General features: G+C 48.4%; 1 protein-coding gene across 1 annotated transcript in view; it reads left to right on the forward strand.

Annotated features, from left to right (window-relative positions):
* The first annotated feature begins 726 nt into the window (after positions 1-726).
* Positions 727-13560, forward strand: part of CDH11 (cadherin 11) — a 153899-nt gene continuing 141065 nt past the window's right edge. The window contains exon 1 of the mRNA XM_040253737.1: positions 727-916. The gene's annotated coding sequence lies outside the window, so the exon portion shown is untranslated. The remainder of the gene's footprint in view (positions 917-13560) is intronic.

Below are 13560 nucleotides of genomic sequence, written 5' to 3' on the forward strand. Positions count from 1 at the left end.
TAAGCGATCCTGGCCCCCGTCCCCGGCCCCGTTCCCCTTACGCACACTAGGCTGTGGAGATGGGTGGCGGGAGGGAGACCTGGGGTAGAAGGAGACGTGGCTCTTCCCAAGTCCAAAGTCTCCCTCCTCCAGGTTTCACCATCCGCACCCTTAGCAGAGTTTGCTAGGGATGGAGAGAGGGGGCAGGGCAGAAGCCGCCGACGTGGAGGGATCTTTGGAACGTGGGGTGTCGGAGTGAGGAGGCACAGTTCCCGATTGCCTCCCCCACTTGGGCGATACTTTCCCCCCTACCCACCACCCAAGCCTCCTGGGCCAGGGCCCAGCCTGACCAGCTGGAGCGGATTTGGGCGAAGGAGGAAAGAGGGGCCCCGGGGCCCTCCCCAGCTTTCCTCTGCCGCCCTCCCTGATTGGCTGTGCGTCCCTGGAGCCCAACTTCAGCCGCTCCAGACTCCATCTGAGACCCAGGGGATCCGGAGTGCGGCGACCCAGAGCGGGGTAGGAGGGTGGCCACGAATCCCCGGGCTGACATCCCGGGGGTCCCTGGGGGGAGGGGCGCGGACTGGCCGGCCCCCGCAGCCTCCGCGAGGCCCGGCTAGCCGTGTCTTGCGGCCTCGGCTCCTCTCCGCCCCCCCGCCCTTTCCTTCCCTCCCAGCGGCGGCCTCCCTCCTTCTCCGCCCCCCCACCCCGCCCGCCACCTCCCCCCGGTTTCTCATTCCTGCCACTAGCGCGCTCGGCGGCTCATTCCGCGGCCGCCGCCAGCCGAGGGGAGCGTCGCGAGCAGATGCCGCGGGGGCCGCTCGCAGCCGCCGCCGACTTGTGAATGGGACCCGGACAGGGGCCGGGGCTGACACCGCTGCGCTCGCCCTGCGCCAGGGACCGACGGCCCGCATCCCGCGCCCACCCTCCCGGGCCCCAGGTGAGGCGCGCCGCCAGTGCCTTCCTCTCGCCTGGATGGGGCTTCTTTGGGGTGGGTGCGGGGGGGGGGGTTGATCTCTGGATGAGAATGTCTGGCGAGCGGGGTGTGTGGGTGGGGAGGACTGACTCGACAAGGTTTCACAAATGCTAAGCGGACTGGGGAGGGCGGAGGTAAGAGAAGATTTGTTTAAAAATCGAAAAGGAAGAAGGGAGCCAGTTGTGGGCGCGGGCGCTCAGGGGGCAGAGGCGCCAGATGTGCGCTCCAGTCTCTCCCTGCAGCTCCGGTCTCTTAGCGGGTCTGCGCCGAGGCCTCGAGAGAGGGGCTTTGCACCCGGCTGGAGCTGGAGGCTGCAGAGCTGCGGCCCCGGACGCGCCGACCGCCCCCGGTCAGGTCTCCCGGGGAAAGTCGCCCCCAGCGCGGTGCCCTCCCGCCCGCGCTGCGCCTCTTTCTGAAAGCGACGACATGACCGTGCTCTGCAGGGTCCCTAACCCTTCCTCCCCTATCCCGACCGAGCGCTCCCGGGGACTCAGTTCTTCCATCGAGATCGACGGGGAAGCCCCGGGAAACGGCAGGAACCCAGCTCGGGTCGGCGATTCCCCCGCACTTTTAGAGCGTGGGTTTGGGTCCGCTGACTGCGGCTCGGGGGCGGGGGGGGGGGGGCTGCTGACTGCGGTGCGCGCTCCAGCCTTCAAGCCGGAGTGTCTTCCGGGGTCTCCGGGGAAAGTGTGTCAGCTCCCGCCAGCTCCAGGGGCGATACGTGAGCGGCTCAGGCTCGGGCTCGCTCTGGCTGAGGCTTGGCGCAGCCTGCCCGGGTCAACGTTAACTTTGCGAAGCGAGCCTTCCCCGCAGCCTGCGCCTCCTCCCGGAGTGCGCCCAGCCTTTCCAGCTCCGCGCGCACGGCCTCCCTCCCGCATCTTTGCCCCGAACCCGAGCGGCGAGTGAGGAGCCTGGAGAAACCCGCAGGATGTGGGGGCGGCGAGGAGAGCAACCCTCTCCCTTTACACCCCGGTGTAGCTATAGGAGGCCCGCCTGGTGCTGTGAAGAAGAGAGTCCCCAGAGAAAGTGGGGTCAGCGAACGTCACCTCCCCACCCCCCGGGTCGCGCTTCTTCATCCCATTTCTTGCCAAGGCCTTGTTCCTCGTTTTCTGGGGGTGAGGGTGGAAGTGGGGACGGGGTGGGGTAGGGAGCGGTGGTGTCCGCACGCCTTCTCCCGCGTGAAAGGTTTTCTAAATGCTTGAAAAAGAAAAGCCCTGTTGCTTTGCTAATAATGCAGCAGGGATTTCATGGGCCATCGCACTGCTATTAAGAAATTGCATCTTCTCATCATTTAATAACGCCGCCTCTGCATGGCGACGGGTCGTTCCTAGGGGTGGGGTGGAAGGTTGTTTCTAAAACCCCGCTGCATGAAGGTATAGACATGCCTGTAAAGTCTTCCCTCCCTAAACAAACCTTTGTCGGGTGGCTCTGAAATCGCGCCTTATTTTCCTCTTTCGATCATTCCTATCGTTTTTATTTGAAGTAGAGTAAGTTTTCGGTTTAATCACAGGGAAGCCACAGTGATTAATCTGGTGAGAGGACACGGGTCGATGTCTTTATCACTTGGGCTTGCGGCAGGCATCGATGGTTTTGCGGGGTGTCTGGATTTCCCAGGGAAGGGGACGTAGAAGTGTTCTCAGGAGCGAGGATCCGCCAGCATCATCGCATCAGCACATTTGCCACGCGGGGCTCCGAGAGCTAGAGCCTAATACGATGAGAGAGAAGAGATGAGGCTGACCTTCATTTCATTAATCCTGGAATTATTTTTCCTACAAATAGAGAGACTCAGACAGCAGAATCCAGAAGTAATCACTGCCCAAACCCCAGCTGCAGGAGAGCCTGGTCTCAGTCCAGTAGAACAAAGGAATAAAAGTTGCAAAGCAAAGAGACAGAGGGTTGGGGCCAAGGCCAGTGGGACCCTGAAGCTCGTGCTCACTGAAGTTCCTTAGTCATGAGCTCTGATTCAAAGTTTTAGAGTTGGCCAGTGGGCCCTAGAATTCAAACCTCTCTGCAAGACTGAAATCCTGCCCAGTACGATGGAATGTGAGTAGTTTTCAAGTACAGACCAAGGAAAAGCATCTGAGAGGACGGGAAAGTTTCCTTGAGTGAGAATTAGCTCTACATGCTGTTTTTGAAACAATGCAAATTAATACATTTAAAATGTCTTGCAGTCACATTTTATTATTCAAAATTATTATGATGATTTTTTTTCCATGTTGTTCTGGAGTCTGTATAAGTTGGTCATTTTATTATGTTGTTGGGGGGGGGGGAAACCCTCCCCACCCTTGGGGGAGGCAGCTGCATTGGAAGGACTGAGATAGGATAATCTGTTGAGGCCCAGGCATGTGGATTTACTCAAACTGAGCTTACTGCTTACTAGAAAAATAGGCTTTGGAAGTAGCTCTAATTGAAGCAGTGGACCATCTTGATAGTACTTCAGAACTTTCATTATGTTCTGCATTCTTATCTGAACGCTAGACAGTAAAATTACTAGAAATGCAAATTCTGTTTTCAATTAAGATGCAATCTTTTGTTAATTTGAGAATTTTTTTTTTAAGTTACAACTGTTTTTTTTTTTTTTGACCCAGAACTCAAGGTTCCTCTTTGCAGTGGTGGCTGTGGGTGTGTGTGTGTGTTTGTTTGCTCTTGAAAAGGGGTGGGGGCAGGGTGGAGAGCCATGCCGTGATTTGGGGGAATACGGATCAATTTCATGCTCCTTTAATGCACTTGTCTTCATAATTCATGGTTTTTCTTCCACTTTGAATAGAATTACACGGCTGCTTTGTAAAGATTCTGGTTTGGGGATCCTCATATGGGAAATGCCATGACTTTGACCTCAAAGCTTGATTTACAATGCCAGAGCTACACTCCCTTGAGCATAGTGTGTCTCAGAACCTTGCCTGTGAACGTCTGTGACTTATGAAGTTGACAGTTAACGTAAACTTTGATCTGTGATATTCAAAGCTATTTTCGGAACCATCTAAAGGAGATCTGCAAATCTGATTTTACTCTGCCTTCATTTTCTACACATTTATGTAGGCAGAAGTTCCAGAAACATGATCATTTTGTTTAAGTTTTTTTTTTTCAATATTGATTGCTTTCACTTTGATCATAGGAATACCTTATCATTAAATAATAATGATAAGACAGTGGTCTAAAGAGTTTAAAAGTCGGTAGCCAACATTTTTTTAACTGTCAAATTTGCAGAATAACTACTATCTTGTACATTTTTTTTTCCTTACTAGAAAATCTCACTATTGTGTAAATTCACCAGCCAGTGATTTAAGAGATTGAAATGTGCTTGGGATATTCCCCCCCTTATGCAACTGGTCATTGTTTCATGCAAAGTTACCAGATATGTCAAGAACCCCTGTCCTAGATTTACCAGCCACTGTAGTTGTCAGTCTTTTTGGCTCAAAGTTATTGCCCCTGAAATATGTAAATGTCTTTGGTCCTCTCTCTCTCTATGTGTGTGTGTGTGTGATTTAAGGGACTAAGGGAAAAACATCAACAGGTCTGGTAAAAAAAATTTTTTTTTTAAGCTGGAGAAAGTTGGACAAATTCTGTTGTACCAGTATGAGTAAGGGTGAGGTTTCCATCAGTACTACTATGATATCCATCCACAGCCTCCTCTATGGGCAAAGAAGAACTAAAGAAAACACTCGAGGAGGACAATTAAACATCTCTGCTATCATTTTGCCCTGACATTGAGAGCCTTGTGCGTCTCTGGAAATGGGTTCCTTCGCGGAAAATTGCACTTCTGGCCACTAGAGGGCAATGGCGCCCTGCTCCAGCTGTGTGCCTGGGGCCCATCTGCTTTTGAGGGCACCATGAAAAGCAGTTTTGTTACCACCGGCCTTGTCTGGACCTCTCAGGAGAGACCGAATTCAATCTAGCTGTGGTTCAGGCTACTGCTTCAGCAGTTTGTCAGGATTAACATCTTTCTAGTCCATGGATCCCGTTACCTACAGTCTCTTCTTCCCACCTTGGAGTTTACTAGAAAGTTGCAAAAATCTGAATCTTGAAATCCTCTGAGCAGGCGATGAGGGGGGCTGGACTGTATAATAAACAAGGTCAGTTCTCACTGAGGCAGTGATATGAAGTGTTTTCTGATTCTTTTTTTTTTTTCCCCTGCAAAAAAAGCATCATTTCAGACTCAAAGGGGGAAGGGAAGGAGTAAAGAAGGGAAATATTAGTGAGATTGCTGTGATAACATTGCCTATTCTTTCAAGAGGTTTTGAAGATGTCTGCAAGGCATTTTTAATTTGCAAAAAAAGAACAGCAGTTTGATCTTTGGTAAACACTTTGGGGCACGGAGTTTTAATATAACAGTAAATGTTTTACTATTACCTTTAAACCATTCTTGATATTGCTGTACAAAACCTAACTTTAGCAGAGTAAAATTTAATTCAGGATTGGTCCTCATGCACTGGAGTTTAATCATCTGATTTTTTTTTCCCTCCTCTGTGATATGGAAATTACTGCTTATGATTAAATTGCATATTCCAGGCTGCACAAATTTATATTTGTTACTGTTTGATAGTATCATTATGAATTTAGAAGAAGAATGAAACAGAAAAAAAACCTAATGCTATATTATAATTAAGAGGAAAGCTCTATTTTAAAAAAATTACTGGCTTAAGTGGATTCTTATTTGTATCTTTTTTTTTTCTTTAAAACTGAATATAGTTGCCTCCCTGGTGAATCAGCAGTGGAGTTCTTTGCAGCTCTGAGTATGTTGGAATGCATGAGCAGTTGATGAAGGAGGAATCAATGGAAATAGATTATGGGAGGGAGTATTAAGTAACTCAGTTGAAAGTAAGACAAAGTGTTTTGTAAACCAAAGCTCACTTACCTCCCGGACAGTTTATTTAACTTTAAAAAGGAAGGCACTTTTAAATTCTAAGTGCTTGTGAATAATGCACGTTTGTTAGAACTGGAGGCAAAATTTCACTGTTATTTGGTTTAATTAGTCGTCTGACAGTTGCAGAGTTCTGAGATGCTTATTGAGATAGAGCATTGTTCTCAGAGTTTCTACGGTCAAGCTTTTTGCTCAGGCAGAGAGGCCAGTATGCAGGATGTTAAATGAGATGGGAGTTTTAAGAGAGAAGAAAGGAAGAAAGAGGAGGCGGGAGAAAAGAGTGTGGGAGAGACTACGGATGCCCTTTCTCATGGCAGGTCAGGCTCTGGTGTCTCTCTCTTCTTTCCTCCCTTTTTCTACTCATTTAGACCATGCGAGGTGCTGAATCCAGAAAGCTGGCATAAACAGCTCCACAGGCCACGGTAAACAGTGGCCAGAGCCTTATTCTCCTGCCTTCTGGCACTGAATACTTGTCAAAGGATACTGTGAATAAGCACTGCCTTTTTCTGCCTTTCCCCTGGTTGTTCCAGTTGAAGAAAACCCTTCACTTCCTCCATGAACTTCTTTATTTGCCAGAAAGCCTCCTGACACGGTCCTCCGTGCTGGCATGATTTCACAAATCAAGATTACTTCTCCATGTTCACTTTTCCCTGAAGAAGATGTCTTCAGATGCAGCATCTTCCCCAACTCGATGACCACCTGGCCTGGCAACAGGAGCAGTGAAGCGCCGCCCTGGATTTAGTTTAAGACACACAGAGATCTCTTCTCAGCCATCATTAGGCTCCACCGGTGAGAACGGTAGGGATTCAGAGCTGCGTTCTAGCCGTGGATGCTGCTCCATCCTCAGGAAGAGCAAGCACGGATGAAGGCTGGGCAAACAGGGTGTATCTGATTACGCTGCATTCACCCCCACCGAGATCTCTGGGTATGTGTCACCGATTGTCACATACCGAACAGTCGGCCCTATTTCCATCATTCCTGAGGCCTGGACCACCTGTTCAGACTCGGCGTCGGTATTGCCGAGCAATCAGGCCAAGATCAGGGTGAGGAGAGTGAGGTGAAGACAGGCAAGTGCAGATTTAGATCCCAACTGTATTTAAAATGTTGATATTTTGCTCATCATGAGTTTTTTCCCCTAGTGATCTTGATTTTTGAAATGTTTCCTAAAAATATTATTTATCTTGATTCACTGAGTTTTGGGGGTTTCCCAGGTGGCACTAGTGGTAAAGAACCTGCCTGCTAAAGCAGGAGACATCAGAGACGCAGGTTTGATCCCTGAGTCTGGAAGATCCCCTGGAGGAGGGCATGGTAAGCCACTCCAGTATTCTTGCCTGGAGAATCCCATGGACAGAGGAGCCTGGTAGGCTACAGTCCATGGGGTCGCAAAGAGTCGGACATGATGAAGTGACTTAGCAGTAACTGCAACTGAGTTTATTGGCATCTCCTTATATTTTGTGCCCATGGACGGAGCCCCACCTGACTCACCCTGGTTCCAGCCCTGCCCAGCAGTCTGATTCTTCTCAGTTCCAGCTCCACCGCTTGCAAAGTAGGAACCCAAGACTGAGCTAAGTAACTTTTCTCTGACTCAGTTACCTCACCTGTAAAAATGGACCTAGTCATAATATCCATGTCCTGGGATTGCTATAAGATAACAGAAGAATTGGTTACAGTGTCTGGTTTATGAGCGCTCAGTAACTGCTTGGGACTTTTTGTCCTCTCAGAAAGAGACCTGGGCTTCCCTTTTATAGACTAACCATAGCAGGTAGAAGTTCTTCCCCATGATTATTTGGCCAAAATCCTGCACTAAACTTTCCCTTTGGCTTGAGGGCCCTCCCAATTAGTGATGAATTGTTTATTAGAACCTGCCTTTTAAAAAAAAATATATTTCAGAAGTTTAAGTGATCCATCCCTCTTCCATTTAAAATATTCAAGAGGCAGTCAAGATTTTAGACATAATTATGGCTTTTGAAAAGTGCCTGTCTCCTCGATACCTTTGCATTTTCCCCTGCTCATTTTTACATATGAGCTGCTGTGGAAAGCTGCCCTGAAGTTATATCTTACTGGGAAAGCTGGCTAAGCCATAGTCATCGCAAGGTCTGCCTCTCTTTAAAAGGGACTCATTGCTATTCCAGACTAGCTGAAATGATAATTAGTCTCTTGATAAATTGTCACCATTTTCCAGAATATTCCTGTTTGTTTTTCAGGTAAATGTAGTTTGGGGTTTTGAGGAGGATGAGCTCTGACAGTCTGACTCCTGGAAAGACTGCGACTTGAAGAAGCACTTGCCCAGTCTGTGGTCTTCCTCAGGCCCAGACAGAAACACAGTGATTTGGCATTGGATTAAAAATAACAGGAATCCCCACCCCCATGCAGCCCTCCATGGCATTCCAACTGTTCTCACCCCAGTGTCACCAGCAGGCTGCAGCTTCCAAAGCTCCTAGGCCTTGCAGGTCGCCCTGCTGTGCTCCTTCTGCAGCTTTCCTGTGTCATCTGTCCCTACCCCAGGCCCTCCTGCATTCCCTCCTGAGTACGTGGCACCATGAGAGTGAGGCACTCGCTGCCTGTGTTTGCCTGGGGAGCCAGGAGAGAGGGCCACCTTGATGAGATAGGACCGTGCTCCAGGTACCTCCTGTATTGTGTGCAGTCGCCTTGTGAGGAGGGTACTGTCACCTCCACTTTACAAGTCGGGAGAGTGACCCCCAGGAGGATTCGAGACACTCGTCCTAGCTCACCAGGCCGGAGCTAGGTGTCCAAGCCCGTTCTGACCCCACAGGCCAGCAGTTTCCTGTCACGTGTGGTGTGTGTTGCAATCCCAGGCCTCCTCGGCTTCCTGGAGAAGAGCAGCGGGACAGAGAGCTGAGTTGACGGCTCGACCCTGTGCCCCTACAAGCTCCCAGATGTTGTCCATTAAAGGAGCCTCTGAGATCTTATGGTCGAACTCTCCTCTCTGCAGGGTTTCTGCTTGTCATTGATCCTGCAGCTTCCTAAATGTCCTGATGACAGCCCGCTAACGACATCTCAGGAAACCCATGACACCAGAGGTGACTCATTAACTCTGTTCATTAAAATATCCCATCATATAAGGAGCTAAGATATCTTCTGCTGTAACTTTCTCCCAGTAGTCTCTTTGCCCTGCTTCCCGGCACTTTTTCCTTCTGAAAGCCCTACAAATACTGGAAAATGGCATCTGATAACAGTTAAAATCCATCATGTATTGAGTACTAAGCTAGACTCAGGCACTGTGCTAAGGACATTCTAAAATGTGAGAATTATCTGCAGCAATCTGTGAGCTGGTTAAGATAATTGCTAGCATCTTACAGAGGAAAAAAACCCGGAAGTGTCTAGGGTTCCATCACTGTTAATTGGCAAAGCTGAGATTAAAAGTCAGGCATCCAACAGCCAACTTAACCTGCGTCAGGGTTCTCTCCCATTCAGGGCTTCAGCTAACCTGATGAGATTACAGACCTCTCACCATCCTCATCTCTCACATCTGCTTCCATTCTGTTTTGTCATTGTCCCCCCTAAACATGTGGTATCTTAAATCAGAGTCCCTATCATGGTCTAACCACTGTAGAGTGCTTGGACTTCCTGTTTCCTAAATGGAAATTGGACATCTCACTTTAAAGCAGAATTCTCAGGAATCAGGTGTCTGAAGTCACTTAACTGAGCCGTTGGCTATCCTCATCAACGATCTTTCAGAGATGAGGGTCCAGGGGCCCATAGAAGAACCATGACTCGCCTAATATCACATGGTAATCTAGCAGCAGGTGGAATAAGAAGTGGGTGGTCTTGGCTTTTAATCCTATCTCTTACCACTATCTAAAAGCAAAAGCCTTTTTATTTATTTTTTTAGAGTTGATATACCTGTGGTCTTATTATGATTTAAACATATCACTAGTTCAAAGGCACCCTATAATAGTATTTGGCATTTAAGTTGTAACATCTAAATACGGAACTTTGTATGAATCTTTAGTATTTTGAAGTCATGGTTAGCCAATCCAGTGTCATTTGATAATATTTGCAGTATATACCATTTGATTTCACCCTTCAGCTCTGTCCTACTTTATAGCTATCTACCATTAATATCTCTATTCTGAGTTTCCATAAGTAACAGTAAGAATGGCACCACCACTTTGCCACCCATAAGCTTTCACAGGGCCCGCTGGCAGGGTTTGATTTGCACTCCATCTGAAACTCATTTCATTGTCCTCTACTTTAATGAAAGGCCTGGGCTGGGAACACTGAAATGGTCAAATCACAGGGCCTTTCCTCAGAGAGCTGACAATATCGCTGGTGAAGAACATACTAAAATCTCAAGGCTGCATACAGCCAGTGCCCAAAGGAAGTATAAGCAAGGAGGACCACAGTAAAGACAAGCCACATGCAGTTCAGTGATCAAGGATGGTTTGGGGAAGGGAAAAAAAAACAAACATTGCACTCCTGCACGGGGAGGGAGGGACCCAAGAGACCAACTGGAGTAACACATCATGCCACCAGGCCCTGCAGTCCTGGCTCCGTGTGCCAGTGATAGAGCGTCACTAGTCACAGGGAGTTCCTCACCCCTGGGCACAGACCACCAAGGCATTAGGGACTTCCACATTTAGAAACACTTTTTGGGTTGATCCAAACTCTGTGTCCCCAGAGGTTGTACTCTTGGGTATGAGCCTTTGATGTCAACGAGGGATAGATAGAATTCTCCCTGCCCGTTGCAGCTGTTCAGTAGCTGAGTGGTCTTCCAGGATGCCATCTCTGTCTCCTTTCTGCCCTCCTCAGACAGCAGGACTGAGCACAGAGGCCTAGAGGCAGCTTAGACTGCCAACTCCCTCTGCGCTTCTTTCATTGCAACCCGAGGCTACATTACATTAGCTTTCATTGCCAGCCGCATCACCCAGAGGACTTGTCCTCCACGGTTTATTTCTTGGTTTTTCCTGGTGTGCTGCTGTTATGCCCCATTTTCCCACCTGTCCCTGTACACAGAAGACATGATACAGCACCTTCAGCAGTGTAAGGGCGTCAGGCTGCCTGGCTTCAAAGCTTGGCCCTGCTGCTTCCTGGCTGTGCAAGCCACCGTATCTGTCTCTCCATGTCCTCATCTGTAACACTGGGTCAATAAGACCAACCTTGCAGGTGTGCTTCTGATACTAAATATTAATATATGAAAGTGTTTAAAGAGTACATGGAATGAGGTTGCTGTTTTTATCATCTCTGTTACATTACATATCAAAATGTTTTTAAATTTAAACCTTTAGTCTCTTGTGCAGAATATCTGTCATCCCTCTCACCATGCAATAGTTTGGTTTACTTACATACCTACCTTATGAAAAACAGTAAGAACAACAAAACCGACAGAAGCAGGGACAGCACCCTGTTAACCACAGAAGACACTCCTTTTGATTGATTCTACCCAGGTGGTGCTAGTGGGTAAATAACCCACCTGCCAGTGCAGGAGACATACGAGATGTGGGTTCGATCCTTGGGTTGGGAAATCCCCAGGAGGAGGGCATGGCAACCCACTCCAGTATTCTTGCCTGGAGAATCCCAAGGACAGAAGAGCCTGGTGGGCTACAGTCCACAGTGTTGCAAAGAGTCAAACACAACTGAAGTGACTAGGCATGCACGCGTGCCCTGGAATACAGTATTCTTCATGTTACTCCTTCCTCGTAATGTGCAGTTGCCGTTTTGTTTGCTTGTTTGTGTGGCTTCATAGCACCTGAATCGCCGCCTTAAGTTTGGAGATAACCCGCAATAAGACACTCTGTAGAAAGATTGCCCTCCTTCTACTCCACAGGCTTCAAGGGCCAGAGTCTCTGTCCTCTCTCTCCCGGAAGGTAGAATGATGACTCAGCACCTACTTCCCAGTGTTTTAAACTTGGAATCAGGTTCTTACACTTATATGCCTGTGTGTGCACCCCCACACAAGCACACCCACAAGCCCCGGCCATGGAGTAGCCTGTGGATGCTGACCACGAAGAACCCACTCTGGTCATTGTGCTGTGTCATCCGACATCCAGGAGTAACCAGAGTGCAAGAGAAAGCTGTCACTACCCATGTTCAGTGGGGACCATGGCGATGCCCTCTGTGCTGTGCTTAGTCGCTGTGTGCTGTGCTTAGTCGCTCAGTTGTATCTGACTCTTTGCAACCCCATGGACCCACCATAGACCTGCCAGGCTCCTCTGTCCATGGAATTCTCCAGGCAAGAATACTGGAATGGGTTGCCACGCCCTCCTCCAGGTTTGTGGCAGGATCTGGTCCGCGGTTCTAACTGTCAAGGCTCCTGACGTTCCTGACCACTTCTCTAGTCTTCGTGCAAGCCGTGTGCTACTCAGAGTTGCTTTGAACTAATAAACCCAAAAAGGCTTCATATCCCTGGATATCCTTGCAAGGCTGCTGCAAGAAAACTTATCCATTGCAATGGTGAGGGGAGACCTGGATTTTGAGTTCCTCTCAAATGCTGATAGAACGTGGATAGATGGTTAGATATTCAGGTGTGAGGAGAGAGCAGAGGAAACCTTTATTAAACATTGGATGGTCCGATTTGGGTTGAGCGAGAATTGGGCAGGACATCAGAACCTGGGTGGAAGCTAAGTGATAGGACTCAGTAGATGAAGTGGAATTTACACAGGCAGCTATGGCAAACGACATAACTGTTAGGCATGTGGATGGCAAATGGTCTCTTGGAAAGAACAGGGCAGGTTGTGTGAGAGAGTGGCCCATGGATGCTGGCTCTGGAGCCAATGCAAAATTCCCCCAAAAAGTATTATGCAGAGGAAACTAAGGCCAGATTCAGGGACAAGAGTCCAAATTGTATTCCTAATCTAAAGGCAGCCAGATAGAAAAGACTAGTCTGAATTCAGAGCCAAACATCTCGGAGAAGCCAGGATCAAATACATGCAAGCTTTCCAGGCATTGACGGGAGCACAAAGGATGCCCTCCTCACCACAAATGACTTCATCACATCCCAGTTTCTGGGGGTGGGGGTGGCTCCCATACCCTCCCAGCTCTCTGGCCCCTGTGTTGGCCCCAAGATTGGATGATCAGGTGGAAGTTGGCAGTGCTTAAAGCAGGGAGAGTTGGGGCAGCAAAGAAAGAAAAGCTTCCTCTGCCATTGGTCCGTCATCCCAGAACAGTCCAACCCCTGTTGAAAGGAATCCGAATCACACTTCTAGGGAGTGGAGCCTTCAGGGCAAGGTCAGGGTTTCTAAGCATCTAAGACTTGCTGGCCTGTCTGCTGGGCCAGGTAGTTAAACCACTGAATGGCTTGATTTTGTGTTGATGTTGGTGCCCCTTGCCCAGACCTGACCCAGGCATCACTGTGCCACACAGAACTCTTGGAGCCATGCCTTTCAACTTCTATGTGGTACTCCCTGACTGGTCACCATGGACATAAATCCAGACCACAAACCAAGAAGGACTAAGCAAATACAGGTGAGGCTGGTTGGGCAGCTATATCAAGAGTTAGCCTCTTTCCAGTGTCTAACTTATGGAAGCATGAATGTTTAAAGGTTTTAAATATTTAACGACATATTTAAAGGTTTTTAAAACAATATTTCTTTGACAATAGCAGCAAAACTGTGTTTAAATTCCAAATCCAAATTGAAAATTAGGAGTGCCTTATGCAGACAATTCCAGTCCACAACACTTTGTCCTGAAATAATCCAACAGGGAAGGGAGTTGGCTCTTGAACTGTCTCACTCCAGTATATGTTTCATATATAGACACAGCTGTAGTATAAGATGTAGTTTTCATT

Source organism: Oryx dammah, unplaced genomic scaffold, assembly GCF_014754425.2.
Source record: "Oryx dammah isolate SB20612 unplaced genomic scaffold, SCBI_Odam_1.1 HiC_scaffold_13, whole genome shotgun sequence".
NCBI lineage: Eukaryota > Metazoa > Chordata > Mammalia > Artiodactyla > Bovidae > Oryx > Oryx dammah.